Source organism: Tenrec ecaudatus, chromosome 1, assembly GCF_050624435.1.
Source record: "Tenrec ecaudatus isolate mTenEca1 chromosome 1, mTenEca1.hap1, whole genome shotgun sequence".
In the NCBI taxonomy this organism is placed as follows: domain Eukaryota; kingdom Metazoa; phylum Chordata; class Mammalia; order Afrosoricida; family Tenrecidae; genus Tenrec; species Tenrec ecaudatus.
The window spans coordinates 217603691-217609702 of record NC_134530.1 but is presented as its reverse complement, the minus strand read 5'-3'; the positions used below and the strand labels follow the sequence as shown (position 1 = coordinate 217609702).

The following is a 6012-nucleotide window of genomic DNA, read 5'->3' as shown; positions in this document are numbered from 1 at the left end:
GCGTGGGAGGAGAGGAGCTGGTGGGGCAAGAGCAGCGTGAGCGTGCCGGTGCAGAGCGCAGAGAGCCCTGCAAACCCTGAGCTCAGTGACTCAATGCGGGGAGCAGCAGGTCATTGTATTTCTGTGGTGAGCAGAGAAATGTCAACACCTTCTAACCGTGTCCGACGCGTCTGCCCATTCCTGTGGTATGTCTGCGATGGCTGTTTGCAAAGGGGGAGCCATTCCCACGGGAGGAGCCGGTATGGGACGGGCTGTGTCTCGACCAAGGGGATCGAGGCAACCTTAGTGAGAAGTCTTCTCGTCACAGTCGGCAGGTTCCTTGCTGGTAGCCCCTGAGTTGTACGTATTGTTAGGGGTTCAACTATGAGCTGGAAGATGGGCAGTTCAAACCCACCCAGAGCCGCTTGGAAGATAGGCCTGGCGATCTGCTTCAGGAAGATCACAGCTCTGATGACAGTGGGGGACAGTTCTATTCTGCCCAGGTGAGTTGGAAGAGACTCAGCAACAGCAATAAGAGTGGTTAGTGTATGCTGACCACCAAGATGCATCAGAACATGAAATCTCTGTATGCCTCATACAGTGGTTGTCTTAGTATATGAGGAGATGCTAACCACTCATTAGAACTAAGAATAAGTGAAACCTTGAGCGATAAGGCATTTTTTATGGGTTTAATTTCTCACAGCCTTTAAGAATAGGGTGAAGAACTCAAAAGAATCTAGGAACAAGAGATATTGGGTGTCATCCTTGCGCAGGGGCCATGCTAATCTTCTCTGTATCGTTCCAATTTTAGTATATGTGCTGCCGAAGCGAGCACGGAACAAGAGATATTGGAGAGAGAAAAACAACAACAACAAAGGGGGCTGATCACTTAAACCAGGTCCTCAAACTTTTTAAACAAGGGGCCAGTTCACTGGTCCTCAGACCAATTGGAAGGCCGGACTATAGTTTTAAAAAAAACAAAATTATGAACAAATTCCTATGCACACTACACATATCTTATTTTGAAGTAAAAATCAAATGGGGCAAAAACACCTGGCGGGCAGGATAAATGTCCTCAGTGGGCCGCAAGTGGCCCGCAGGGCCATAGTTTGAGGACGCCTGACTTAGACATTTAACTCCAGTCTTACCACTCTTTGGCCATTACATAATCTCCTGGTAACTTGCAAAAGGGTGGGGTGTAGCCTGTCAATCAGGTTGCAGCTTGATGACCTCATTTGGAGGTGCAACAGAGCGAAATAGCTCATTAGACGCCAGACACACACTCTGTTTTGTCTTTCTGCTGACAAGTCAGATGGAGTTACATTGATGGAGCCAGAGTCCTAGAGCTGGAGGAGCCACGTGGAGACCCACGCCAGTGCTAAGATACTTCAATCGCCACTGGATCCACAAGACTTTCCACCCCTGGCCTGTGATCTTCCTGCACTTGGTGCCATTGCATAGTTGCATGAGTCTGAAGAGGAATTTACAGACTGGTATCAGCCATATGGGTTAATATCAGACTTATGGACTTGATCTGGACTGGGCTGGGATGTTTTCTCAATATATAATTATTCTTTGATATAAAGTTCTTCCCTATACATATGAATCTCTCTGGATTTGTTTCTCTAGTCTACCTGGACTAACACACTTCCACCCCATTATGTTGTTATTGGGACTAAGGCTCTGCTGAAACCTGCTCCTCACAATAGCAGTAGACATACATCCATCGACAGATAGGTGGTGGCTGTGCACAAGGAAATTAAACCTGTGTTCTCAGAGGGGAGGTGAAAATTCCATCACGTAATGGTCCATGACCCCCCACCCCCATCCTGCCTATTATAACTGATACTCCCCTTCCCCCAAAGAAAACCTAAGTATTTAGAAAACAGCTCTTACTACTGACACCGCGAGACTCTGCTGCAGAGGTAGGATCTTAGTTCCTTAGGTCGTGCCCAAACTGTTGCCTGGTGAAGGAATGAGACAAAAGTTGCAGTTTCCAGGTGTTCGTACCAAAGCCATAGCCTCAAAGTCCTAAAGTATAAGAAAAAATATGGTCACAAAGAAGTCTGTTTCACACAGAGGCACTGCTGGAACGTTGAAAATAAGAGCAACTGCGTCATGCAACAAACGTTTCACTGAGCTCCTGCAGAGGTGAATGCATCCAAGGTTTGCAGGTAGGATGATGGTCTCTGATGACTCCCAGGATTGGCAGGCAGTGCAGCAAATCATTGGTTCAAATCCAGCTTAACTGAAAGCCGAATTTCTAGAAATTGTTGAAGGGATATATGTACTCTAGCTTTGGAAAGTCACTAGCAAATTGACTAGAAAAAGACACCAAATTCCATTCTTACCCAGAGCTACAGGAGAACCAATTCCTCCCCTCTCTATCATCAGAATATCTTCAGCGGTTCTATTTTTGCTAATCTAGTAGGTGAGATTAATTTAGTATGTCATTATTGATATATTTGATAGTTCTCCCACTTTTCGGTGTCTAGTCCAGGGACATTAGTTATGTTTGCCATGATGTGCAAACATCTCCACTATGCCCCAAACCTATCCTCTCCCTGGACAGAACACAGAATCCTTGAAGCAATTATCTCCCATGTCCCTATCAATGCTTTTTATTACTATTCTATATATATATCCTTCATTCTGCCGTTTCGGCCCTGAGAGCTCATCTAACCCCGACCGTGTGATCTGAGACTAGAAAGGGTGTCATACACGGAACCACAGACGTTAGAGATGGAGAAACTCCTGCGTCATCCCGGAAGTGTTCTCATTGTCGGATGAAGAAACAGAGGCCTAAGGAAGCGGCAGTAATGGTCCCGGTCCACAGAAAACTGGAGACTAAGCCCAAACCAGAACTCATGCTGCCTCTGGCATCATTCAGATCTTTTTATCCTGCTGTTTTTAAAAACGAAAGGCCTCTCCTGGAAATTTAAACCTTTCATTTTAATTACAATCTCCAGGAGCTCCTCTGGCTGCAATCGTGAGCTGACCAGCCAGCTTCCACCAGCAGAGTTTCACTTAAAGGTGTTTGTAGTCTAGCTGGGCAATCCCAGAGGATGGGTCCTCATGCAGCATCTGTACTGCTCTCAAGGCACAGTGAGGGGTCAGGAAATGAGCACCTCTTATGCTCAGGCAACAGTCACTCAAGGCAAATCAACTGGTCTCACCTCTGCCATCACTGGACGTTTCCATGGATTGTTTAATATCATGAAACATTGCTGCGGGGGAGGGTGGGCGGGGGGACAACCTTAAATGCTATATTGTCTTCTCATACCTCCTAGACGCTTCATGAAATCATAGTTCATCTTAACTAAGTCTGGGAATGAGAATTTTCACTTCCTTGGGAGCCCTTCAGTCAAGGGTGACTCACGTGACAGAGCAGAACTGTCCCATAAGGAGATGTGGTGGTATCATGGTTACATGTTCGGCTGCTAATCACAAGGTAAGCAGTTTTAAACCACCAGCTGCTCTGTGAGAGAAAGATGAGGATTTCTACACCTGTAAAGAGTTTCGGTCTTGGACACCCACAAGGCAGTTCTATCCTCTCCTATAAGGTCCCTGTGAGTCAGACTTGATGGCACTGAGGGATTTTATTTTTGGTTTGTTTGTTTTGGATTTTTTATTTTCAGAATCTTTATGGAAGCAGATAGCCAGGTCTTTCTCTCGTGGTGCCTCTGGGTGCATTAGAACCACTAACCTTTCAGGGAGCAGCTGAGTGCATAATTGTTGTACCTCCAGGGTTCATTCTTGTCTTCTTTTGTGGGCCCTTAAAATTATAATAATCTGAGTTTTGTCACTAAGGGGATTTAAAGATGAAAATTGGTCTGTAACAGACTTTATTTCAGGAAACCCTAAATTCAATGGTTCCATGTCATCACCATTCCCATTCTGTTCTGCTTATGTTTTCCTCCCAAGAAGGATGATTTTTATCATTTAGGTAAGTCTAGATCTTCTTTTCTCACACTAGATAGTTCTTTCATATTTATAGAACTTATAATCAACAATGATATACCATTTTACCATCTATAAAATTATTGATGCAATTTTCCAATTGATGAAAATGATGTAAGGTTTTAAAAATAAGACCTTTTTAAAAAATACTGGTAAATCAATTGTTAGGCAACTTGACGCCAAATTGTCCCTACTAGGAAGCACACACACAACAATGATGTTCAAGTTCAAATATGATAAGTCAGCTAATAAATTATTGTCTTGCGATATCTTCAAATCTTGAGCCAAAATCTTGAGCCAGAACTCAATTGGCTTCCAATTGGCCACAGCAGCACAACCCAGAAGATGAGGGAAGAACTGGCGGAGGCGGGGAGCTTGTGCTCGTGGAGGAGGGGCGGACCTGGAAGAGGAGGATGAAGATAAGAATGGTTACAAGCATCTCAGGATGTCGTCAACGCCAGTGGATGGGACAAGTAGAAATGTTGGTTTGATGAATGGTTTCTCAACAACAAGAAATAGAAACTTGTTTAATTACTAGCTAGTAATCACAGGCTGGTAAAAAATAATCTAAAAAACAACTTAAAAGTGAAATAAAACAATGCCGTAGAGTAACAACAACAATAGAGAAGCAGATGGGTGACCATTGTACAACTCTCCTTGATATAATTGAATTGTATGACGTGGATAAAGTGCTAATAAATTTTTTTAAGAAAAGGAGATAGGCCAATGATACGTTCTGAATAAAAAATAAAGGAGATAAGTGAGCTAAGCGCTAAATAAATAGTAATAACTAAAAGTTCAAAGTAAAACCTCCTGATGAATATAAACTTAGAAGCATAATTTCTTTATGAGTGGTTTTTTTTTCTCTTTGGTATATCTCATTAGCTCAATAAATAATCTACAAAAGTGAAAAATAAACAACCAATTCCAGTTCCTGGCCCCATCCTCGACACCCAGTAGCCAGACTTGTTGAAAGGATTACATTAGTTGATATATGAAGGAGTTGTTAGACAGGGTTCTCTAGAGAGACAAAACCAGATTGCTAATAATTATCTATCTATCTTTCTATAGATAGATATATAACACAAGAAATGAACAGTTAAATTATATATGGATAGATAGATATATAATACAAGAAATGAACAATTAAATTATAAAGCAGTACAATGGCTCAGTGTAACTCACTCACATGAGAGAATTGTGAGACACTGGAAGTCCTTCAAGTCTTGAGGGCTGCCAGGTAGTCCTCTGTAGAGAGATTCAGGTTATCCTGGCACAGGCAGCAAACAGCAAGGCAGGTCACCAACAGTCAGCCAAGTCACCTACAATTGGGTGACCAACAGTCAGTCCCCAGCTCAAGAGATCTAAATTCCAATTGTGTGGCAAAGCGGGTTTTGAAGGAACCTCAAAATACAGCGACACAATCCACAGGTTAGGTGTCCCACAGGCAGTGTAGCTTGCAAATTGAGGCAAAGAACAAGCAAGGCAGCCACACACTGGTCCAATAATCAAAGAGCAAGAGACAAGAAAGCGAGACTCACCGAGCCATTTATCTCTCTGCCCTTCAATTAATCCCACATGTGTTTATCGGCCAGGCTGGCACAATACACTAACTACCTCAAGGAGCTTAAAAAGGTCACGAAAAGTTTCCATTATCTTTTATTTGTCCACGAACTTTTTGAAGCCTCCTGTATAAAGCATCTATGGCAGTGCTGGACACATACACTAGCTGCTAACAGCTTTATGTCACTTACTGTGAATACCAAGAGCCTGGTGGCATGTTATACAGCATTTTGGGCTGCTTAATTCAAGGTCAAGCAGTTAAAATCACCAGCCACACAGTGGGAGAAGGATGAGGCTTTTTTTTTTTTTTTTTAGCACAAACACATTCATTTATTCATCAGATAGGTGATCCTAATCAAGTCAACACTTGGAAATAGTTGCATGTAAAATGTGTGTGATCGAAGTAATGGAATATAATAATAACAACAACAAAGCAGTATGGAGATTTGCTAACTGAACTGAGCTTGTTCCTTCTCACAGCTAATTCTTGTCCAAGTGATGATGGAATTT

At 42.7% G+C, this 6012-nt stretch overlaps 1 non-coding gene across 1 annotated transcript; it reads right to left on the bottom strand.

The window, feature by feature from the left end:
* Positions 1-707: 707 nt before the first annotated feature.
* On the bottom strand, positions 708-814 carry LOC142438199 (U6 spliceosomal RNA). Its single transcript, XR_012782624.1, has one exon. It is a non-coding gene; the product is annotated as a U6 spliceosomal RNA (small nuclear RNA).
* Positions 815-6012: the final 5198 nt, after the last annotated feature.